At 44.4% G+C, this 26,142-nt stretch overlaps 1 protein-coding gene across 5 annotated transcripts in view; it reads right to left on the bottom strand.

Moving 5' to 3' along the window:
* Nucleotides 1–26,142, bottom strand: part of TENM2 (teneurin transmembrane protein 2) — a 402,968-nt gene that overhangs the window by 352,166 nt on the left and 24,660 nt on the right. The window lies entirely within an intron of this gene.

Here is a 26,142-nt window from a genome sequence, read left to right as displayed (position 1 = left end):
CATGAGATTGGGTTAGACGTGGGAGAGAGGTGGGAAGGGGAACACATTTGCATTCCGAAGAACTGGCCAAGGACCCACTCTCTGCACCATGAGGGTTGTTTTGACACCACAGGGAATTCCTACAAAGAGAAGCACGGCCACTCCAGGCCACGGAGAGGAGCAGCGAGCCTCATAGAAGGTGGTCAACTACGTGGAACTTCTCTGGAATCAAGAAGTTCTCCCACTCGGAAGGCTGCAGCAACCTCTCAGCACAGGGCAGGGAGCTTCTGGCGGCCAGGTGCCCAGTGAGGATAACTGCCATGTGCACTCTCACCCGAGTCACCCTCACATCTTGGGGTCCCTGTCAGTGCTTGCCTGCTGGCTTGTTCATTTGGGAAAAGCTCAGAAAAATGAGCCCGGAGCAGCAGCCTGAAAGCCAGGAGTGCAGAGAAAAGGGTAAGGTGTTGAGAAAGCAAACTCCTCAAGATGCAGGTCTCAGTTTCAACTCGGGCAATAAGTGCAGAAGAAATGTGTTCCTGCTTTTTAGATGTACTATGTATGTGGGGACATTTTCAGGCACCTCAAATGGATGTTAATGTCATTGTCTTTACAATTCCATTCCCTGATCAATTCCTGACGGCATTAAGTGTTACTCATAGACCAGTATGTTTCAATGAAATGTAGGAGTGCCCCTTGCCCTCTGAGATACTGAGGACACAAGAATAAGCAAGGCATCCGCCCTGCCCTGAGAGAGCTCCCAGTCTAGTGGGGAAGGCGACAGGTGACTATTCCACTTTAGGACGTGATAAAGAGCAGGACCTAAGGACATTGTGCTGTAGGGGTGGAGATAGGGACACTGGGTCCAGCCTGGCCAGGTAGAGGTAGGTATGAGAGTCCTGCAAAGACTCCTGGAAAAGGTGGGGCCCAAGCGAACTTCGTAAGAAGAGGAAAGGGACTTCCGGTGAGAGGAAACCAGTGAACACCAGCACAGAGGCATCAAACCACTGGCCTATCACCCTTTTGAGGTGGGAGGAGTGGAAGAAAGAGACAGGAGATGGGAATACTCCTAAAGCTTAAATGTTAAGGGTTCCTGCCCAACAACACGACTGAAGAAGGATCACCCCTGAAATGCATCCATAGGTAAATGGAGTTTCATTTGAAAAACTCAGTTCATTCATAACTGCTTGGGAGCCATGTGAGGCATGCTACTCATGCCTGATGATCAGGCAAAGATGGACTGAACACATCCAAGTTTCATCAGAATCGGTGCTCACATTTAATCCATACCGTCTCCCTTAGATTTCCCTGGAATTACCATCATTATTATGACTATCTTCATTCCTAATGTTTTTGCACAAACACTATGTGCCACTCACTGCACTAGGCACTTTACACAAGTTACGTCATTTAATTCTCAAACCAATTGTATGAGGTTAGAGTGATGATAATCCCTATTTTATTGATGGGGGAACTGAGGCACAAAGAAGTGAGACTGCACAGCTAGTAAGTGACAAGGGCCCAGGAGTCAAACTCAGGTTTGTCTCTTTCCAAATGCATTCCCTACCCACTCTGCAGGGTGTGCCCTACAGCAGGGTGACAGGATAGGCAACCAATCCAGGTTCCCATCTCCCAATCCCAAGGCACTTTCAAGATTTCATAGAAGAAACATTTGTTTGAATAACCATTTATAGCCACTTTCAGCTGGCAGAGTCCAAAGCCTTTCTCATAATTTTGTTATCAAGTTCAAAGCGGCTCCTTCATAGCAATGTTATTCTCCCCTCCCCCTCGCCAAGGCTCCCAGATACCGCGGTGTCCTGACCGGACACTGGGAAGTGAGGCTCTGGTGGGGACAGATTTTAACTCAGTCAATAGGCTTTAGAGTTTGTATCTGAGGATGGCTGGGAGCCAATTTTGAAATTCCTTGGAGTGACTGAGGTGGAACTGAAGTTCAAGCACAATTTTCCAGGAGCCTGATATGACGGTTGCTACAAAATTGTTCTTTACATGAACTTTTTGAAATTTTGTTCAGCATGAATTCATTGCATATACTACAGACAGAACTGCTTTTTAATTTAGACAAAGACAGACAATGGGAGAGCAGTACCAACACAATGAAAGTACTGGGGTTACTTGGGTGAGTTAAAATACATATCACAAAACTGTCCGATTCCCATTACTTTAACTCCATGCTTTGGTGGCTCCCTAAACCAGTGATGGCGAACCTATCACACGTGTGTCAGAGGTGACACGCGAACTCATTTTTTTGGTTGATTTTTCTTTGGTAAATGGCATTTAAATATATAAAATAAATATCAAAAATATAAGTCTTTGTTTTACTATGGTTGCAAATATAAAAAAATTTCTATATGTGACACGGCACCAGAGTTAAGTTAGGGTTTTTCAAAATGCTGAAACGCCGAGCTCAAAAGGTTCACCATCACTGCCCTAAACTCTGCTTGCCAGCACCTACCTTTGCTTGGGAAATGTCTCAGCCCCTAGATCTGTCCCCCAATCAGATTGTATGCTGTTCTCTATTTGCTATGTCATTTGCTAATTTTGTTCACTTAGGCTACATTTCCTCCCTCCCCGCCCCCCCGCCCCTCTCCCCGACTATTCCAACTGACAGAGACCATCTGTACAGACACAAATAGGTTCCAAGGTGCAGGGGAGAAAGCTGGAACTTCTACAGGCTCACTTCACAGACCATGATTTCTTACTAAAATACCTAGTGTGCAATGGGCAGGTAATCAGGGACCATGCACTTACCTGCTTCCTACTTTATACACTACAGAGACCCCTGGCCCCCAAACTGTTTTTGAAGTTCCATTTTGAAAGGGCATAGAGTCCCTTGCAAATATATAAAACACTGGGGACTTAATTGATTTATTAAAAAGCAAGAGAAAGCATGAGAAGGCAGCAATATGTCACTCATTAAACTCATATGGTCTTGTGTATGTGTGGGTGTGTGTGTGTGTTTTCCAAGATCCCCATGTAAATCAAAGTCGAATTAGCTGTGTGAATGGATTCCCCGTGACCTTAAAAATGAGGAGTGATTCAGTATTTTCCCTAATTTGTATGTTTCTAAATGAATACGATTTTGTGGTAGTTTCAACCCGTGCAAGTGTTCTGATGAAAATACCTATAGTCAGACATAGCAGTTGCGTGCTCACTGATGGATTGGTAGCGGCTGTTGGGAATGCTGTGTTGAGAAGGATTGTGAAGATGCCCAGGGTTCGTTGGGAAGCAGTGCCATCATCACTTAGGAAGCGTGTGGGCCAGGAATGGGTGAAAGGTAGCAGATGCACTGAGCCCCTCTGCCAGCCAGGTTGCAGGCTCCATCCATCATCTGCCTCAGCTCTACCTGGGACCTTGGTCCTACACCATCTGTGGAGGACGTCACATCGCTCTCACCCCCGTTGTCTCAATTACAACACCATTTTTCTCCTTAAACTGATTTGGATCTAGGTTTAGTTTTTCTACCCAAGATTAAAGGGCTCCAATCTCCTCTCCATCCTCAGAGCAGTAGATATTATCCATGAAATTGATGCCCTGCCCCTAATTTATGACAGAAGGCATGTTGCTAATCAAGTCCCCCCGTTCACTGAAAACCATGGTTCCTTTTTCATCCCAAAGATTAATGGAGAGCAGATATTAAAACGTTCTGTGTAGATGATGCATAACTGATTTCTGTAGTAGCAGGGGTGTCAGGTTATTTGGTGAAATAGAGACATGATCAAGAGAGAGTTTAAAAAACCCAAATAACTCAAAACAAAACAAACCAAACAAACCCCAAAACCCAAATAAAAACCAGTAACAGGAATAATTAATGGTACGTCCAGTGACCTCATTACCACCTATATATGTAATCTTGCTTTGAGCTGAGAACTCAGCCAAGATTTCACATGTACTTTTTTCTCTTTTAACATTTACAGCTGTGAATGGTTCATTCAACTATTTCCCGCATTAGACACAAGTGATTGAGAAAAAAATGAATGAGATGTGAACCCTAAATTCATTGCTCCTCTTCTGGAACGCACCACAGAGATCATCGTGGGGGGAGGGGGGAATGACCCAGGGGCTCATCCAGAAACAGCCACAGTGACTGCCCCAGAGAACAAGTGATTTGTAAAGAGAGGAAGCAATTCTTGAGTCAAGAACTGGAAATCTTTCTTGGCTTTATAAGTTCAAAGACTTAACAAAAAGATGGCTTTTGTGTGGCTGAGTATTACAAAAAGGACAGTAGTAACATAGGCAAAATAGTTGACTAGAGGATTTAAATATTTTCCCTAATGAATTGTTCCAATACTTGCTGTTTATTCAGATGTCTGAGTAAATTATCCACTTACCCCCACATGCTTGGGGGTTTGTGAAGCCACTATGTTTTTTGTTCTTGTTAATCCTCACCTGAGGATATTTTTCCATTGATTTTTAGATAAAGTGGAAGGAGGAAGGGAAGTGTGTGTGAGTGTGTGTGTGTGTGGGGGCGGTGAGTGAGAAGGGAGAGAGAAAGAGAGATTGGCAACTTGCTTCCCCTCCCTGGGCCTCTCTGATAATTAACACTCACTTCACATGTTGTGTGAAAGACTGGAGGTAATATATGGAAGGTCCCAAGAACTGTGTTTGACACACAGTGGCTACAAGGGACCCAGAGGGAGCTAATGAGACTTGCAGTTTGTTGGTTCCAGTTGGTTCACAAGCACCAATATTTCAATATATGAACCAATTTATTCTCTACCCTGCCCTAATTTTTTCTTTCTTTAAGCCAGCTTGAGTTGGTACCTGCCACTTAGAACCAAAATCATCCTGCTTATAACTGGTCACCAAGCCCAAGTGAGGAATGACTTGGCCAATGCCATACAGTTACTGAGTAGAAAAAGAAATGGAAATAGATTCCAGGTCTTCTGCCTCCAGAATTACGAATTTTCAGGTTTTATAAGCTGACTTCTTCCATGTTAATTCATGAGAACTCAAACCCGTGGGGTCCCAGAGAACTCATGTACGGTAGGAGATACCTGGTCCACTTATATGAATATTGTGGGCATTACAGAGTGGGGGAGAGATACAGGCAGATGGCCATCTACTTGCCACCAGTCAAGCAGGCAACACAGCAGCTGTCTGTCCTCAGTGTGGTAGGGAAACTCAGACAAACTCCTGGTTGGTGCTGGGCCTTACATGGGCCACATTACTCTTTGGGAAGGATGAGAGGGACTCAACTTCTTACCTATGGCTTAAATTTTAAAAATAGAACAAAGGCAGTAGTTTCAACTATAATTGTAGAATACAGAATGACCTTAATGAACAGAGCATCTTAAATTAAAATAGAGACTGCCCAGCCAGTGTTTCTCAGTGGCTGAGAGTTGACCCATGCACCAAGAGGTCACTGGTTTGATTCCCAGTCAGGCCTTGATCGATGGGTCTTTCATCATTGATGTTTCTATCTCCCTCTCCTGCTCCCCCTTCCTACCCCCTCCCCCTCACTCTCCCCTCCCCCTCCCCTCCCTCTCCCTTTCCCTCTCCCTCTTCCTCTCCTCTCCTTCTCTTCCTCTCTCTCTCAAAGCAATAAAAACATACTTAAACAATTAAAATATAGACCTATGTTATATAGATATTTAGAGTTTATATTGATATCATGCGCATATTTATATTCCCTATAGCAAGCTGCTTATATTTAGTGCTGATGTTAGCCTAGATCAGTCATTCTTAACAGCGGGCAATTTTGCTCCTGAGGGGACATTTGGCAATGTCTGGAGACATTTCCGCTGTCACATTTGTGAGTGTGTGGGGTGATACTACTGGCCTCTAGTGGGTAGAGGCCAGTGATGCTGCTAAATGCCTTACAATGCAAAGAGTCTCCCACAGCAAAGAATTTCAGCCCCAAATGTCACCATGCAGAGGCTGAGAAACCCTGCCCGCACGTGTGAAGGTTTTAGATTAGTATACTTTATGTTATCTGGTCAATTTTTAAGTAGCTCTTTTTTTCCAATTGATAAGAATTGGGCAGGTATTAGAAGTGAAAATTCTGACTCAGCCAGCTCTCCCCCCCCAACCACCCACCCAAGAAAACTTCAAGCAAATAAGCTTAAATTGCCACTGGATAACTTAGCGCAGGAGAAGTTCCCCAAACCAAGTCTAATTCCTCAAGGAGGGACGTTCTAGCACACAGTCCTCTGGAGCTAGGGAAGACTTGGTTGAGAGAGAGTTGGGTTGCTTTTACAGAGGAGAGACTCAAGGGAGAATGTTTCGACTGAGTTGTAGATTACTGAACCTCACCTTCGGACTTAAAAATAGGACATGACCCCTCATGTCTTCTCCGCAAGGCAACAGCCTGACTCGGTTTGCTCCATTCCATAATGCCCCATTTCGAGTTTTTATTTTTACAGCGGAAGCCCTAATTGCCCTCTTCACGCGCACTTCACTGAACTCACTAAAGCCCAGTTAAGCATTTTCTTGAAAACATATTGTTTTCAGATGGCCCTGGCAAAACATCCTGATTTCACACAAGCTATTATCCATAATTTATTGGAAGGCTGTTGGACTTTCCCCAGTTAAAGGGCCTCTTTCAGGAGCTCAAGCGAGGACTGTCTTCACAGTTTGGGACCCTGCATTCTCCTGTCCTCCCCAGATCTCACTAACACGTATGTGTGTATATGTCACACCTTCCTGGCAGCACTGCACTGGGGAAGGAGTCAAACACATATCAGCCTGTAGACGAGGATAGAGCTTAGCTTTGAACTAATGTAATTTCTGTGACTCTCTCATGCCAAAGCTTTCATATTCATAAGGAAATAAGGTAAAATGCAGTGAATCATTGCAGCTTCCCCTTTTGAGAACTCAAATTCACTTTGCCTGCAGTGATGCAACCATTTACCAAAAGGCAACACACCCTCAAATACGTTCTGAGTAGAAATTCCCAGTTGCTTGGCTATGTACCTTAATTACACCTTCCAGCTCCTTTACGATGAAATGCCATTACTATTTTGGTGATGTGGCGAGTGGAACGGAGGAACTGAATTCTTAATTAAGTTTATAGAGGCATATGTGGCTAGAGGCTCCATATTGGACAATGTAGTCTAGACCACAGTTCTTGCTTCCTGGTTCCTGGTATCACACACTCCTGTATGTCTCCCCTCCTTATAAGAGCAAATATATTTCTGAACACACACATTTGCTCGTTTTCTGCTTCTTCTCTCAACCCTCCCAAGACTCCCCACTGTCCACATAATCCAGTTTAATCTCTTGTACGGCAATTAGTTTTTGCCAGACCACCCCCTACCCCTCATACTCTAAGCCATCAAAACAATGGCACAACTGCCTACCCATCTTCCCTTCCTTGCATCCCTCCTGTGCATGGAAAGCATTCCTTTCTCACTGGTAGCCTCAACATCTTCCCAAAAACCTCCTTAAAGACTCAGCTCCAGCATCACCTTCTTTGTACGTCTTTCCTGATATCCATCCACTGGTACCCAGGGTTTACTTCCATTGTTGTACTTGAAATATATTAGGATATTTATTTGTCTAAATGGCTCATTCATGACACTGTGAGTGACTAGGTAGAGACTGTGGATTATACACTGTGTTGCCTCACACCCAACCAGAGCCTATACACAGTAAATAGCAGTGGGACTTGTGGATGATAACAATTCACTCCGAAACATTTATCAGGTATATATCAAATGCATATGATGTTGCCTTCACTGCTGGGTGCCATGGCTGCTGGTCTTAGGTGCCTCTCAGTGTGTAGGTATCTTGCTGAGAAAAGTGATTCTGATTTTCAATGTATTTGTTTTTCTTTTAATCAAGTGGCTAGAATATTAAGTCACTACTTCATCTGGTGCTCAAATGAAGACAGGGCAGCCTGTGACAACCTTGGAGGAAAAACTAAACTGTTAGATTTATTGAGAGACAATATCTCAGTTTGCAAGGGGGCATTTTTCTAAGGACTCTCCAGGGTGGTGGTGTGACCACAATTTCGGCCTCAGCTGCTGACCTTCGAACCTAACCCCTGTGTGAGATGTGATTCTACTCTAATTATGAAAGCTTCAGCACTAGGGAACTGCTTGGAAATGTGACCCAACAGAACACAAGGTGAAAACAATAACCTATGTGGGCAGTTCAGTCCCTTATGGAGTTGTCTCTCTGAGCTGAATAACACCAGAGGATGTATTGGGCTGTTTCCTTGTTCTCCTGGAACCTACATTACACTCGAGAAAGAACGGAGTGGGGGTAAAACAGCTACAGAAAGATTTAAAGTTTCAACGCTCAACCACTGAGCCATATCAAAACTTCATTTTCAGCCTGGCCAGCATGGCTCAGTGATTGAGTGTCAGCCTATGAAGTAGCAGGTCACAGTTCAATTCCTGGTCAGGGCACATGCCAGGGTTGCAGGCTCGATCCCCAGTAGGGGGCATGCAGTAGTCAGCTGGTCAATGATTCTCTCTCATCATTGATGTTTCTCTCTCTCTCTTTCTTTCTCTCTCCCTTGCTCTCTGAAATCAATAAAAAATATATTTAAAAAGCACTTCATTTTCAAAGGGCGTCCCATCTTCCATACACATGGGAGTCTATCTTTCTTACTTTGATCTTTACTTTTTGGGTTCGTGATACATGGAAATAACAATACTGCCAATCCCAAAGATTTGTTAAATTCTTATGATGTACCAGGCATTATTTCCAATCCCTTTACATCTATTTCTACACTTAATTTTACTTAATATACTTAATTATTCCCATTTCAAAGACGTTAAGACTAAGCTGAGATGGAACAAGTTGGTTGGGAAAAGAATTTGAGCCCAGGCAATCTGGCTCTAGAGCTCAGACCACACTGCACAGGCAATGACAATGAATGTAATCCTATACAGGCAGTCCTCGCGTTCATCGGACTCGATGAATGTCGTTTTGTGGTTATGTCTCCATCTCCCATTTACAGTATTTATATAAAAAAAAGGTCCGTCATTTTGATATATGTACATATGTGCTTTATGTTTTTTATTATTTATTTACCACAAGTAAAGGTCAGGAATTGTTATCTTTTAATTTTTTTTTTACGGTTTCACTTCATTACTGCTATGTCTGTGCTCCATGTGAGTGATGTAGGTGCTTATGCAGGTGGGTTCTGACTTACGGCGAAAATCGCGTTATGTCGGCTGTAGGAACGGATCTCCGATGTAACCCGAGGACCTACTGTATAATAAAGGCTAATATGCAAACTGTTCTCACAGGCTGAATTCTACTGACCAGGAGTTAGATGTGCGCTGACCACCAGGGGGCATCGGCAATGTGGCGCTGGCAGTGGGTGGCAGTGGAGGTGCTGCTGGCCCCAATGGGCCCCGACAAAAGCAGGACCACAGCAGGATGGTGGAACAGGTGGTGCCAGGCCAAGGCGGATGAGAAGGGAGGCCCCAGCTGGCGGCAGTGACAGGCAGCCAGGGGAAGGGAGGCCCCTGCTGACAGTCGGCAGTGGCTAGGGACCCTACCCATGTATGAATTTTGTGCACTGGGCCTCTAGTTAACTTTACAATGATAGGGATCCTATCTGTGATGTGGTAATATGATTGGTGTTGGAACCAGATTGAAGTTCAAACCTTGGCTCTGCCACTGATTCACTGGGTGACTTTTGGCAAGTCACCTAACTGTTCTGTTCTCAACTGATAACCAAAGTGTGTATAAACATAATTCTCAGATTATTATAAGCGTCCATTGAGGCATTTCTATAAATGTTCTGAAATAAGTGGTAAGTCATAGGATCAAACATAAGCAGGGTATGAGACAGGTGTCCTAACCCCCGTCTCTTCCAGGACATTTTGAGAATTAAGTAATAACCTATGAGAGTACAAGGCACATGGCACAGAGCTCTATGGACAGTACTTGTTTCCCTTCTCATTACCGGGAGCTTTCCTTTCCAGCGGCTCTGTCTGCGGACAGCGAACCTTTCTCAGCGTAAATCTGTGTTTTGCTCTGTGCTGCAGGCACAACGAAGATGAAACATGGGCTCGAGGTGGCAGATGCCTGAACTATTTCATTCCTCTACTGCCCACACTTACAGTACTCGCCCATTCATCACTGGATGGTCCTTGGTAAGGAGCTACAAATACAGTATCTTGGGAGTCCAACCACCACCAATCAACCAAAAGGCTGAAAAGCTCCCCTCAGAGGTGTCAAACTATGCTGTTGAGACTAGAATGGGAAATGTAAACTAGATGAATACAATGTCTTGTTTGTTAGGAAGCCATGGATATCATAAGCATCCTTCCCCACATGGTCATTTGAAAGTCATTGTTTTGTACTTAACACATCCCCACTGGAAGCACAGTTAGAAAGAGTCCTGGAGTTAGGGACCAGGGTTCCTTACTGGGGCTGCCTGGATGCTAGCCCATTGTGTGACTTAGAGCAAACTGCTTACCCTCGCCAGGCCTCAGGTAATGCATGCAACGCTACTGTTCAAAAACGGAACAGCACTTACTACTTCATAGAAATGTGATGACATAATGTCAGCCACAATAGAACCCATATTTTAGTGGGAGAGACTAATACTAACTTCATGATGTTCTTGGCAGTAAGCTTAGCACTTTTGTGGTTTGTAATTTACGTAATCCTTCCAGCAATACGATCTGGAAGGTAATCATTCCCATTTTACAGATGAGGAAACTGAGGCTTGTAGAAAGCAACAGACTTGACTAAGTTTACACAGTAAAGTCATGGGCAGAGTTAAGACAGTAATTTATGATTTAGGATTGTATAGCTACACAGAGTTATTGTAACATTAGAGATACGGACAGAGAAGAGGAATTACAGCTGGGGTAGAAGGCGTAGCAGTGTGGGGGTGACGCAACAATCTGTGGGGAGCTCTCTCCTTCAGCTCTCAAATTCCAAAATTTCAAAATATTTTCCTGCCCACATAACAAGATAACTGGGTCAAGATGACAGGTGAGGTGTGTCCTAGCAGAAATTCATACCCCAACGTGTACCTGCCCCATCTCCTCCCAGCCCGGCTTACATTTTCCCTAAAGGTCAGAACGAACCTCACAGTTTCTCACTTCAGGCCCTGCAGAGACAGGTGCTGTGGGGAGTGTCCTCGGAAGGCTCACATAGGACACCCTCCAGGACAGCCGTGCGTCGGAGCAGATAGCTGGAGACATCACAAAAGGCGTGCGAGGAGCAAGAGGAAGCATTGAGGGAGAAGAAGAGGAGAATTAGCTCCACAGCCAGGAACACGGCAATCGTGCCCACAAAAGACACCAGCCACGCGGCTGCTCGGTCTCAGGCCTGGGCACGAGGCGGCGGCTTGGAGTCTGAAACAGCACAGTGCTCTGTTGTGCCTGAAAAGACGTGGAAGGAGAACGTTCTGAAGAGTCTCCAGGATTCCCAGGTGGTCTAGTGGCCCCTGGATGATGCAGGCGTCTGAGTCCAGCTCATGGGAAGTTGTTTTGTGTGCGTGCATGAGCACATACGCACACTTCTTAAATGGACCGGACTCAGCAAAATGACTACGCACCCCCAGGGTACCATTGGCCAAGTCTCTCTTTTCGTAAATAATGCCTTTCTCGCCTTTTACAAGCCTGTTTGAAGACCTGCGGAGCGTCCTGGCTACAATTCAAAGCCTGTCTAATGAAAGCACCTCCACTGTCAGCAATGTTAATGTCACTTTAAAGAGTGTGAAGTGTTGCTAAATGTGTCAGGAAACAATTAGATAACATAAGAGGCATGTTTTCTCGGTGCACAGAGAAATATATTATGCAGGCAGGAGATAAACGCAAAGTTTTCTCAGCTCCAGCATATTCGACATTCTCCCTCTCCCTCTCTCTTTTTAATCCGAGAGAGAAATTGTTTGGCAAGAGTAAGCCCTGTTGCAAATACTTGGAGGAGGGAGAAATGCCTGCTTTGCCTCCGACTGCTGTCGCTTGAGCCTCCTGCTATCAGGCTCGGGGAGATACAAACAGTCTTCCACTCAAATTAAATGTGTGCCCTCCTAATTAGCATTATAAATATAGGTTTCTCAGAGCCAGAGTTGATAAAATTACAGAGTAGGGTTGGAGAGGAGCCGGCGGCTCTCCCAGGCCCACACAATGGCGCAGCGCTGCTTGGTTAGAACAATGCTCCCCAGAGCCGGCCCCTGTCTTCAGAGGTCAGCCTGGGGAGGGAAGGTAAATGCCAGGCCGACCCGACGGCTGGGCCCAGATGCAATCTGCTCTTTGTGTGTGATGGAGAGGGCCGTCCCGACTGCAAAGCATCTTTGTAGTTGTGTCATCTCCACCAGCTGGGGGGCTCCCAATGGGGCCTGGAAACCACAGGCAAGGGCTGAATAAAATGGGCTTCCCCTCCCAAATGCCACCTGGCGTCGCTCTCTGTGGTCCTGAAACATCACCATGCACTAGGAAATGCTCATTTCTTTCCTCCCTCCAACCCTGAGATGCAGCTGCCCATCGTCTTGGGGGGGATTTTGAATTAAAAGGAATTGATAGCAGAAGAGAGAGAGAGAGAGAGAGAGAGAGAGAGAGAGAGAGAGAGAGAGAGAGAGAGAGAGAGAGAGGAGGGCAAAGACTCTGGAATTGGCATAGCCTCTGAGTGATTGTCAGGAGGTAAAAAAAAAAAAAAAAAGGAAATGATTTGCTTTAACATTATTTTCAAAGCATCACAATTGCCAGGAGAGAAACCATGGCTAGCCAGGCTGAAATGCTGAAAGTGAGAAGCTTGCCTGTCAGGTGGCGCAATAATGCTGTGCAATTTGGGGCATGAACAAACAGGTGTGTGCGGGCAACCAGCAAGCCCCATCATGGTGGAAGCCATGTGATTGAAGTTAACATGTGCCAAAATTCTCAGGCTTTTTCTTTTCTTTTGAAAATTTCCTACATTGTGCAGAAGAAGAACAAAGCAATTGGGGGTCGTAGTTCACTTTGGGGTCACAATTTATGTAGTTCTTAGTTAAGCCTTAGACGTTGGGTTGGGGGGTGGGTGGGTGTTGACCTGATGCTCATCTTCTTGCTATGCTTCTATTTAGAACATACATCTCGCTAAAGCCCTTTTTCTTCTGAGACTAGGGAAATTCATAGAATGACCTGGATAAAGACCATTGAATGCTAGTTCTAGAAGGAACCTTGGATGGTATCCGCACCAACCATTTCACTTTGCTGATAACAAAGTTGTGGGGAGCGGGTGGGAGAGAGATGAGAGAGAGTAAGAGAGAGAGGAGAGAGAGAGAAGCTTTCCCAACACACAGTGAATTAGTGATCTGAGCCCAAGGCTCTGTCCACTAAATCCCACAACTCTTAATATTCAAATTGAAGGACAAATAAAAAACAAACAAAGTTTAAAGAAAGTCTAGTTTCACAGCAAACCACCTTAATGGACTACAATTCTAATGCAAGATGTATAAAAGTACCTCCCCTGCCTCCCAAAGCCCAGTGTATAAGTAACACTCATCCACACCCTAGTCTTTGGAACACTGGGCTTTCTCAGGATGTAGGCATTTATCTCAGAAAAGAGTGTTCCATGACTGAACGATTTTGAGCAGCATGACAAAGTATGAGAAGCACAGGAAAAGATTCCCATTGTACTCTATGCTGGTGTGATCACGTCTGGATTAGTTGGTCTAGGCCAGTGGTCGGCAAACTGTGGCTCGGCAAACTGCGGCTCTTTGGCCCTTTGAATGTGGCTCTTCCACAAAATACCGGCTCTTCCACAAAATACTAACTTCTGCGCATGGGCCACGAAGTTTCAATCGCACTGTATGTGCACGCCCGCACGTGGTATTTTGTGGAAGAGCCACACTCAAGGGGCCAAAGAGCCGCATGTGGCTCGCAAGCCGCAGTTTGCCAACCATGGGTCTACTAGGCTGACATCCCCTTAAGAGCCTAACTGAGAAACTGGCTCTAACTGAGAAACTGGCTTTGCTCTGGGGAGGGCATTCAGACTGATGGGTGCATTAGAATCATTTAATAGGTTATAGGCCCTGAAGCTCTTGAGCCTGGGAAAGGGGTAAGGAAAGTTGTAGCAATCTTCAAATCACATGCCCCATGGAAGGACAAGTGGACTTTTATGAACCGGTTCAGATGTCAGTTCCAGAGATGATAAAGTTAAAGGAGGTGGATGCAGCTTCGTATCTACTGCATTTATTTATGTCTCTCCTTTATGCACGTTCTAGCTAGTCTTCTGGTTTCTTAGGCATGTGCCTTATCATTCCTCCTAGAGTGTTATCTACTCTTTCATTCATTCGACACGTATTAATTGACTAACTCTTACTCTTCAAGGCTAGGGCATTGCTGTAGGTGGTTGTTGAATCTGCACTATAGGTGTTGTTGCTTTTAATCTTTCCATCTCCCAAAGCACCTAACAGAATAGTAGCTCAGAGAAAGTGTTTAATAAATATTTGACAAAATGGATAAATGTGCAAAAAAAAAAGCTTTCTCACAACAGTTGCTGAATAACAATCAATCAGCATCCTTGTAGGTAATAAGCTCCCCATCACAGAGGTTATACAAGTATTCCTGAGCAGCCCTTGTTAGCAAGGCCACAGAGACAGTTTGGGCATTCAGAAAGAAGTAGGATTTAAGGCCTGTAAATTCAGCTCCGGCTCGAAATCCATACTTTGGTGAATGTTCTTGTCCCTGTCCCGTGGGGCAAAGGGGACAGAGAGTCATTTAGAAGGCATCTCTATAGTAAGCGGTCTGCCCGGAGAGTCTCCCTGCCCACCAGAAGTCAGAGACACATTCATGTCCCCGCTGTCTGCGTATCCGAAAACGTTTAGTTCCCAGCTGAAAACTGAGACCCACAAAGATTCATGCATCCTTAGAGGACTTAACTTTATTTAAAGAAAACATATCACTGTGTTCAAGCGTAAGCTCAAATTAATTATAACAAGTGTAATATTTGGCCAACCTTAGTCTCATGATTCAACATTCCCGCTTGATCAGTTTCCAGAGCTAAATGAGAGCCTGTAACCATTTGCAATGTAATAACACTTTCTGCCTTTATGACTGCTTTCATCTGAGGATCTCAAAGCTTGGTGCAAACAGTAATTAAGGTTCACCTGGGAGGTAAGGATGCATTTGCTTGGCTTCTTTGGCAAAGTGGGTGTGGGAGGGGGTAATGGTCAATGTCCAGGCAGAAACTGGCATGGCGGGCTCCCTCTTCCCACTTACATATTTTTTATGATCCCAGTAAATCAGTCACATTGTTTAAGCAACAAGTTGACATATGTGTACTTAAACTAAAATAGTTTCTATCCAGGATAAGAGAAGTTGAAATAAGTGATTATGTGGAAGATAAAAGGACGAGTAGGGGGCTTCCATCATAATTTCTAGACTAGCTATCATAAAAATAAATTCTTGAACTTTCCCCCTCCCCTCCCCGACCCTCATCCCTCTCTCCCTTCCTTTCCTTCTTTCCATGTGTTCAGCACACATCCTTTGAGTATCTAATACTGTCAGGTGCTCGATGGGGTGGGCCTATGAAGTGAAAAAACAAAATCTTTGCCTCCTTGGAGTTTATATGCTGGTGAGGAAAGAAAAAAAGAAACCAATAAATAAATAGCAAAAATAATAACAAATTAAAAAAACAACAACAAAATGTGTTTACAGGCACATACATGTAAACACATACATATATGTCTGCATGTATATATGGGCTCTAGGGAAAGACAGACAAAAAGAAAGGGAATAATGGGTGGCAGGGTGGGACTCCAGAGGTGGGTGCTACTTAATACAAGGTTATCATGGAAGGCCTCCCAGTTAAGATAACATCTGAATAGGAACCTGAAGGAAGTGAGAGAAGGAATTTGATGGGTGTGAGGGGGTGCATTAGGATGCAAGGAACTGCACGAACACAGTCTCTGAGCTGGCAGCATCCCTCGTGTATTTCAGGAACAGCAAGCAGGCCAGCGAGTCTAGGATGCAGGGAGAGGTGGGGAAGACAGAGACCTTCCAACCACTGCGAGGCCTTTGGCTCTCGCTCTGAGTTAGATAGAAAGCTCTGAGGAAGGGGTGACATGTCTGATGTACAGTTTAGCAAGATCACGTTGGCTGCTGTGTTGACTAGAGACCTCAGGAAGGCTTGGGCTGAGGCAGGGAGACCCATTAGAAGATGCCTGCAATAATCCAGGTCATAGCTTATCGGGGCTGGGACTGGAGTAACAAAGATCGGGAGCTGGGTACATTTTGATGGTACAGCTAACATGTTTTGCTGATGGGTTAATGTGGGTGTGAGAGAAAGCAGGGAGTCAATAATAATTCAGTTTGGGTCCTAAATAAACAGTTACAGAGGTGTTTGTCCTACCACATTTTTAGCACAGGATGAAGGCCATACCTGAATGAAAACCTATCCTAAATGTTTGGAAATGATGCTAATTGTTGCCTAGAGAACCCTTCTTAGAAAGATAGGTCAATCATGATTTTATTCACAATTTTACAAAACAAAACAAAATAGCTCCCAGAAAGAAAGAGATACCAAGAGGGCTTTTCAATGTTCTACCTTAAGAGAGAAGTGACTAGATCAGTGATGGCGAACCTATGACACGTGTGTCAGAGGTGACACGCGAACTCATTTTTTTTGGTTGATTTTTCTTTGTTAAATGGCATTTAAATATATAAAATAAATATCAAAAATATAAGTCTTTGTTTTACTATGGTTGAAAATATCAAAAAATTTCTATAGGTGACACGGCACCAGAGTTAAGTTAGGGTTTTTCAAAATGCTGGCACGCCTCAGAAGGTTCGCCATCACTGGACTGGATGGATACCCATCTGTTACCACCTTAAGGAACTCTAGTACAGTCTCAGCTGAGAGCTGAACTTTCACTTTGTCCGGACTAGATGAGCTCTCTGTGCCTCAGAGTTAAAATTTCTCTATAGATGCAGGGATAGGAACAGTTCAGAAAAGAAGCCATTTCCCCCCTGCAAACTCATATTCACATGTGGTACAGAGTAGTAAATTAATTTTGGTCTTGTTCTCTGATTTGTCCTTTAGCTTGACCTGATTTTCCTGCAAGCCTCAGGCACGGTTAATTTGTAGGGAGGGGTGCGTGTACACATTAGCAAGTGTGTATTTGTGCGTCTGTGCGAGTAGATGGGAATCTGTGCTGAAATATTAATACAGCACCTTTTTGTTATTATTTATAGGACAACTATATCTCCAGGGCTTTTAAAATAAGAAGAAATGGAAGATAGGTGATGGGAAATTATTTTTTAGTCCTCATACCCTTTGGTTGATGTATAAATAATACAAATGAAATGGTAAACAGCATAAGGGTACAATTATTGAATAAACAGACACAGAGGCTCACAACAGCAAAGTTCTCAGTTGTTATTATGATAGGGAAGCGGCTATTTATGCCAAGTTCCATACCTTCGCTTTTTTTTAAGTCTTATTTGAATTTTGCTATAGTTGAATTATTCTATCACCAAACTGGAAGATAAATTTCTATCTATAAAGTTGGAAATCTAAAGCTTGGTTATAAGTGGGCCACAAATATATACAACGTCAATCTGCACGGAATAAGTGAAAAGCAAATGGTGATAGTGTACGGGAATAAAACAGTTGCTTAATTGGTTCCCAGTGACCCGTCATTCCAGACCCGCATTCCGTATTAAGGATGGAGAAACTGCTTAAGCCTTTCCAGGAAAATATGCCAAGTCTTGTAAAGAAAGGCAAACATTTTCCTTAAAACAGCGACAAAGGAACCATTCCCGCAGAACCACATTGGAACCATCCACTTAACAGTATGTTATGAGTGAAATTTCCTCTTCTCCAATGGGCCCTTGATTAAAAGGAGTATGTCACCCTTGTAATCTCCCATAGGGTTAGGGAACCTTATATATTTAAATTGGTTGGCTGTCCCCTAAGAGTTCTACCAATGGAATGGTGAGAAAACCCATTAGTGCCATTTTGTTTTCATTTATTTATTTATTTACTAGTATTTATTTATTTATTAAATATATATTTTTATTGATTTCAGAGAGGAAGGGAGAGGGAGAGAAATAGAAACATCAATGATGAGAGAGAATCATTGATCGCTGCCTCCTGCATGCCCCCCTACTGGGGGGCTGAGCCCGCAAGCCGGGCATATGCCCTGAGAATCGAACTGTGACCTCCTGGTTCTTAAGTCAATGCTTAACCACTGAGCCATGGTGGCTGGGCCATTTTGCTTTTAAATTTCACAGAACAGTCTCAAACTGAGCACAGTCACCCTCTCAAGTGCTCCCGTTCTGGAGCAGCATTGGCGATGGATGTGCTTCAGTCAATCATAATCCCATCACTCAGAGAGAGGTTCCCATCGCCTCACTTTCCTGCATCACTTTGTGGGTAATGAAGCCAGTGCATAATGGCATTTTCTATTGTTATTGTCATAGTTAGCGAGGAATTAATATTAGTAACAGGAAGAGAGCAAAGGGGAGGCTAGACATCGTAAGTATGGTCACCTGGGCCACTGGTCCACTCCCTGCAGACCCCTGCAGGAAGGGATCGAACAAAGGGGGAAATGGGCTCATGCACAGGGAAGTCGGGTGATGTAGGGAAGGGGCTTGCCTATCAGTCTAACCTGGGTAATGATAATTGGCTCGGGTGGTGAGGCCACTGCAAGGGTGTGAAATCTTGAAGGGTTAATTGGTTAAGCTCTTCGCTATAATCTCCAGACAGAGTTCTCTGTCTCTTATTCTGCTCTTGTGTTCTCTTGCTTTGCTCTTGCCCTGGATTAAAAGGAATGTGTCGCCCCTGTAATCTCCCCTAAGGTTGCTCCTCTCTTGCTCCATGACCCACACTTGCCCGTCCTCTCATCATAGCCACATGGCCTTAAGCAGCCACGTGTACTTCACCTGCAAGATGCTGGCCTGGACTGTGCTTTCATATGGAGCAAAGCCTGTAGGTAGTGGCCTTAATTCTCATCCTGCTGAGAACAAGAATGGACTTTTCCATGGTGAGATGGGGGAAAGGGGATATTGGAAACCCAGGGGTACAAGTCCATGGCAATAAAGATCACTCACCCACCCATGCAAGCCCCAGGAAATTCATTTCCTTGCAACATAGCGAGAACTCCACTTCCACCGGTAATAGATGGGGATACAGAGGGCACCCTACCAGTAACACTTTCCGAATCTGGCTTATGGCAGGACATGCCATCCTTTGGGCCTAATTCTTCAGTTTCTTCTATTCTAAGAGGAGTACACACCATCTCAAATTCCATGCTAAGGAGAAATGTAAAAGAGCCAATCACATAGACTTGCTTTCCCCAAGACGCATACCCGGCTTGTACAGTAGAGGCATGAAAGCCAAAACACACCAACTACCATTAAGCCCAGACACAAAGAGATCAATGCATGGGCTAACAACTGGATGCTGTCAAACCACTACATTTCCGTCTTGTTAAATCATCGGATGGCCGTTCCTTTTTTAGTTAAAGAGGGATAAATAATAAAAAGCAATTTACAACTAAAAGATGCTAGTGTTTTGCAGCTCCTGAATGTCTTTTGGGGAGATTAGATTCTATAATGAGGCGATATAACCATCATTTTATAAAAGCTGTTGCTGTCTTGGGAAAAACACCACAGAACACGATTAGAAAAAGCCTTTTCTTCATGAACCTTTTACAGTCATGTGCCAACTGCTTGGCATATGCTTAATGATATCTCCATAGCCCAAAAAAAGCATAATTTGTTACTGTAAACCTTGACATCGTGTATTAATTTCAACTGTGCTTTTATTGGCTCTACCTTTGACTTGAGTAGTTCAAACTTGCAAAGCCCTACAAAAGCTGAAAAGCAATTCAACCACCTACATTTTTACATAGATATATGTATATATTTCCCGATAGCTTGGTTAGAAGTCTTTCTCAAATAATTTAAATATTACTTCAAGCCTAGCTGCGTGCTGGTTCTCCACTTAGGGTATCAAAGACACGGTAATGGGATGAGAATTACAGGGTGGGGAAAATTCTTCATGTAGTATACACAATTAGTATTAGGCAATAAACAGCTAACATTACTATCCTCCTTGGTTTTTTAAATTATAGGGTCAATTAAGACAGTATCAACTGATGTAGCTCCGACAGTCGGAGACATTTCTAAAAGAGGTAAATTGCTTGGCTTCTCTTCCTTCCATGGGGGAAATGAAAAGAGGAGGGAAGGAACAGGCATTGTTATTTCCTTCTCTTCCATCTCCACTCCCTCCCAGACCAGGGCTGTGGGCATCTCCAGCTATAGCATCTCCTTAGTAGCAAGACCCAAGTACGTCCTGATCCAAAGACTCCCTTTTCCTGCTGCCACCCACAAAGAGAGAAGTGTCCTCAAACAGAGTTTCATCTCCAGAACATTCTAATTTTTTATAGCCAACGGTCTACACTCAAGGTGATTAAGAAGTACACATTGCCAGGTATAAACACAGTCATGGGGACATGAAGCTCAGCATAGGGAATACAGACAATAATCCTATATAATAAAAGCCTAATATGCTAACTGTCCAGTTGTCTGGTAGGCCATTCAACCAATCAAAGTGTAATATGCTAATGATATGCTAAGGCAGCTCGCTATGACGTGCACTGACCACCAGGGGGCAGACGCTCTGACCAGTAGGTTAGCTTTCTGCTGGGGCCCGGCTGATGGAGACTGAGCAAGACAGGCCGGACATGCCCTGGAGCCCTCCTGTGTTCCCTCCCCGGCCCCAATTGTACACCAGCAGGGTCCCTCAGCCTGGCCTGCACCCTCTCACAATTTAGGCTGAGGGACACCCCCCTCAAGTGCATGAATTTCGTGCACTGGACCTCTAGTATTGTAATAACTATGTATGGTGTCAGATGGGTACCAGGCTTATCAGGGTGATGACTTCATAAGTTATATATAATCACTATGTTGTACATCTGAAACTAATATAATACTATATGTCGGTTGTAATTAAAAAAAAAGATCTACCCTCAAGCTCTGGTGTGTTTATATCCAAGGCCAAAATTGGGAGCCTTTCAGGCAAACTTTTTATATCCTAAAACAAGATTAATAACATCTAGAAGGAAAATAGATAATAGGTTTTCTCAGTTTAGCAAATATTTCTGTAGTGTTGGCATCATAAAAATTCTTTTTTCAAATCTTTGGGGATTAGAATAAATCAGTATATATATGTGTCTGTAGATATATTTCTTTATAATTTTTTTTTTAAATCAGTGGCCATACAAGCATTAAGCAAATGTCCTCTCATCTAAAACAAAGAACTTCATACCAGGACTTAGAGTCTTAGGATAAACTAAGATCAAATTGGCTCTTCCTCAGACTTTATCCCCCACACCAGGGGTCACACAGATCAACAACCCCCCAGTTAAGCTCCCACTTACTCCAATCAACATAATTTCCAAGTAGGGAGATGGCAATCTCCAGGAAGCCTGACACAGTTCTCCATAAGCAGGTTTCAAAGGCTTTGCTCTGGGCTGCTGAGTTCCATGGAGAAATTTACCTCCTGGGATGAGGGTAACAATTAGTGATTCATTCACTCTAAGAGTGATAGTACTAGGCGAGAAAGATCACACCTTTGTGAATGAACATGAGAAAATGCAGAGTTGTAATTATTTAGCATTTTTTTCATGCTAAACCTCCTCACACAAGTCCCAGAACCCAGCACTACTGTTAACTCCTTGCAGGCTGATAAGGAAGCAGGGGGGTGGGGTGCTGTAGAGCCACATGCTTTGGAGAGGAGGTCTGACAGCACCATAAGGTTTGTCCTTGCAGCTCCCATCCCTGGTGTAGGCCCAGAGAGTTATTTACCAGGCTTTTCCTGCGTTGCCTCTATGACTTCGCTTACTTTCAGATGCTAGGCTACATCATCCCTGGGTTAAAGATAGGAAGAGGAAAGAATTTTCTTGTTTTAAATTCTGAGCTCAGAAGAGAGGCTCTATCTTCTCTCTCCTCCCTATCTTCTAGTACAGCATAGAGACTGGGACCATCACTTAAGACCTCATGGCATCACCCACCCCAATGGGCCTCTCCCCACTACAGCCTCACACAGAGGATGAGAATGAAGGTTACAGAGCACAGTGCTTCCTCCCTCCAGCAGGACTTGTGGGCACAATAATGGGCACCCAAGTCATCCCTGTCCCAATCCTGGTAACTGAATATGTTAGCATGCATGGTAAAAGAGAACCAGTAGTGATTAAGTTAAGGATCTAGCACTGGGGTGATGGGGGGAGAGAAGAGGAAGGCAGGAGGGTCAGAGGTCACAGAAGCAAAGGTCAGAGTGATGTGAGGAAAGGGCCATGAGCCAAGGAATGCAGGGGGCCTCTGGACCTGGAAAAGGCAAGGGCATGGATTCTTCCCTGCCAAGAACTTGATGTTAATCCACTGAGACTCCTTTAGGACTCTGACCTCCAGAACTATAAGAGAATAAATCTGTGTTGTTTTAAGCCTTTAAGTGTGTGGCAATTTGTTAGATTAGTACAGTAACAGGAGACTAACACAATGCACGATGTGGCTTTAAAGACCTGCTCTAGTGGCCTGTCCTGGCCAGTATCAGGACCGCTGACAGCAGGGTGCTGGGAGTAGGAGTAGGGTTGATGTGGTGAGAAAGATTTCTAGCCTGCTCCCTGATTCTTCAGCCAGAAAACTGACCTCTGTGGGAGCCACCAAATCCACAGTAAACAGAAATAACACTGACACTGTCAGCTCTGGCAAAAGTCACCACGTAGTGAGTCAACAAACATCTTAACAACTATCCAAGGAGGAAACGTGCTGAGAGCAGTAGCTTCGGAAACCTTTAAGAGCTGGGGATTGGCGTCTGCATGGGGAAACCCAGGAGCCCATGTCTTGGTTCCAAAGCTGCTCTCTAGACAGTCTGCCCAGCGGCGGCCCGCTGGCCTCACTTGGCATACAGATGGACATACATCTTTTGGCCAAAACAGTGTTTTATCCCCTTAATTGAATTTTAATGCCTTTGACTGAAATATGCACTCTCTAGTTTGCCACAGGCCTCACCATTCCCCCTCACGTACCCCTGGTTATTTCATTCATTCATATTGCCTAACTGGTCCTTGCAGGCACTTGAGATTTCAATCTAAGGGTAAGAGCTATGGTGACTCATTATTATATATTTACTATTGGACACTTTGAGGCAACTCTCCTGGCCTCCTCCCCTCCCCCGCCCCAACCCCAGCACTCAGGTCCTATTCAGTATCTGCAGTGATCCACCCAAGTCTATTGCTTTGTATGTTCCTTTTGACCCGCCAAAGGGCTCTGCGGTTGGGCATGCTCAGTAGGTTCACTGAAAAACTGAATAAGGACACAAGTGGTCTTATCACTTGTAGGGCTAGAATTAAAAGCTTCTATTTGGATATGGAAATGAAAATCCTAAAATATCTGAATCACGCACGCTGAAAACTAAGAGAGTAAATATAAAGTTCTGCATTTAGAAGAAAAGAAAGAAAAAAGAAACTGATGTAAGCACTGGGTGGGAAAATATGATTCCACAGAAGCACATATAAAAAAGCCTTCGAAGTTTTAGATTGCAGAAGCTCTGGCATGAGACACTGATTGATGTGTTTGCCCCAAACAAACCATTCTGATCAAGGAAAACCGTACTTCTTCCTAAGATAGTCAGCACATACGCACAGATGCAGCAACAGTTCAAGACGGACATCTGTCAGCCGGAGGTGTTCATAAGAAAATGGGCAGGAGGGTGTTGGGAGTATATCTGAGTCAGGTGAAGGTCAGAGGCAAGTAGATGCTCAGAGAGAAGAACTGGCAAGCAAGGTCTGGTGTGCACAGGTGCGGATTCAACCAGTCCATACAGCCCAGTTCTGTATAAGGAGATTGGCATGTGTCTGACTTGCTTGCAGAAGGCAGAAAAGCACCATGAAATAGAGGAATAGAAGGTATTCTAAGGATCTGACTGGTACACACATGGAATGGGCTTTCCTGTGTGGGAGTGAGTTCACCTTGGGTGGAGGCAATCAGGCAAATGCTAGACAGCCTTTTGAGGGAATGACAGAGAGGAAATCCAGGTGTGGATAAAAAGAGATAAGATGACTTCCTTGGCCCAGTCCAAAAGCAAGATCCTTGGATACCCTACCCCCATTGTCCTCAAGATAATGTACAATTTGGAATGGGATCCTGTGGAGGGAGAAGAGGAGAAATCAAGTTTATTTACGTGGAGTAGAAGATGCCACTTAGGGACAATCCAAAGAGGCTTTCGCTTCCACTAAATTGGTCCCTGGTGAACCTGTCTCAGGAATGTGGTTCAGAAGCATGTCCTGGCCTATTCATTTGTTAATCAAAGAGACCCAAAATACCCTAGCTTTTAAGTTTTCAATGTCATCTGTAGCATCTTTTTCTCTGTGGCTTCGTCTGTTTTCAATGTTTTGAAAGATTCTTTGCATCCTGTAAACAGCACTCACCCATTCTTAAAAGGACGCCCAGCATGTGGGACATGACAGGGGTGAACCTTTCCTAGCATCTAAACACTGCCGACAGGTCAGGGTTTCCCTGTCCCTCTTTCCTGATTCAGGATAATTGCTAAATCAGATGATCCACCAGCTGGCACTGCGGATACATGCAGTGTATGCACAAAATAGACACAGAGACATGGTGCCTGGAGCAGACTGACAGATGTCAGAGGGAAGGGGGAAGGATGGGCAGCAAGAGATCAACCAGATAACTTACATGCATATTAGAACTTACATGGCCTGGCTGGTGTGGCCCAGTGATTGAACGTCAACTTATGAAAATGCCTGGGTAACAGGCTTGATCCCCAGAGGGAGGTGTGTAGGAGGCAATCGATCAATGATTCTCTCTCATCATTGATGTCTCTATCTCTCTTTCCCTCTCCTTTCCTCTCTGAAATCAATAAAAACATATTTTTTTTTAAAAAAAGAATTATCTATATATATAAAAGCCAAGCAACCAGAAGGACCAGAAGGACCAGAAGGACCAGAGCGGCTGGTTGCTATGATGTGAACGGTGGCTGGCCAACCAGTCTGATGGGGACGGAGACGGCCAGCCAACCTCCTGCAGCCCCTTTCCCTGGCTGGCCCGCCCCTGATCATCCACCCACCCCGATCGGGGGCAGGGCCAGCCAACCAACCACCCGTGTTCCCTCCCCCCAGCTGGCCCCGATTCTGATCAGTCCCCCCCTCAGGGGTGGGGCTGGCTCACCTCCCGAGGGCCCCCCAGCCCTCCCACCTGGCCAGGCCCCAATTGGCCCTGATTGCAGGCAGGGCCAGCTGGCCAATCTCCTGTGGCCCCTTCCCCCCGTCGGCCCCGATTGGCTCTGATTGGGGAAGGCCATCTGGACCCCACCCATGCACAAATTTGTGCACCAGGCCTCTAGTATGCATATAAGCATTTCCCATAAACACATGCAATAGTGCAGGGAAGGCCTGGGGTGGGGTGGTAGCTGGGTGGAGGGGGGCAAGGAGAGAAGAAAAATGGGGGACATCTGTAACACTCTCAATAATAAAGAAACTTTAAAAAAATGAGATATCTGGGAAGAGTGTTTTGGAAACGGTTAAAGGTGGTAAATTTAGTTTGGAAACGATAAATTCTGTGCCTTACAGCCTACAGAACACTATGTATGCTTGTCTGTCTGCCTGTACGTATAAAACTAGAATGCATTCAGCGGGTGCATAGCATTCTCCCGTTCACTTCAGGCCTCACCATGGCCTCATTTGATTCCGAATGTCAGGCTGCCGCAATCGGCGGTGTGACTGCCTAAAACCAGAAGGACGAGCATTGAAGGGTCTGCCCACAGTGACGCGGGAGCCACGGAGAGGTTTGAGACCAGTCTTTCTCCCAGATGGTGGGAAGATGATGCACTGTTCTGAGCTGTGATGTGAATGAGGGTGATTACGAGCAGATCTTTGAAGTTAGTGGTATTTTTCACAAAGCCCTTTTAAATGGAAATAAATGCCATTCCTGCCCAATCAAGTTCGGACTAATGGTCTGAAACATTCAGAGAAAGAGAAAGTAATGATGGGGAGACTTTCTACTTGAGGAGAAAAAAAAAAAAAAGCAAAAAACTTCTGCAATCATTGGTTTAATTGAAATTAAATCCTTAGAGTAAAAAATGAATTTTTATCTTATTTGGAAAAAAATGGTGAAACTTGACTTCCAGATGGATCGCCACTATTTGGGGCAAAACATAGTTCAGAAATAAATGTAAGGAGAGGGTTGGGAATTGATAGCTATTCACTAATTCAGAGAAGGAGAGAAA

The sequence above is a fragment of the Myotis daubentonii genome, chromosome 5 (assembly GCF_963259705.1).
Source record: "Myotis daubentonii chromosome 5, mMyoDau2.1, whole genome shotgun sequence".
NCBI lineage: Eukaryota > Metazoa > Chordata > Mammalia > Chiroptera > Vespertilionidae > Myotis > Myotis daubentonii.
This window is presented reverse-complemented; position numbering and strand designations above follow the sequence as displayed.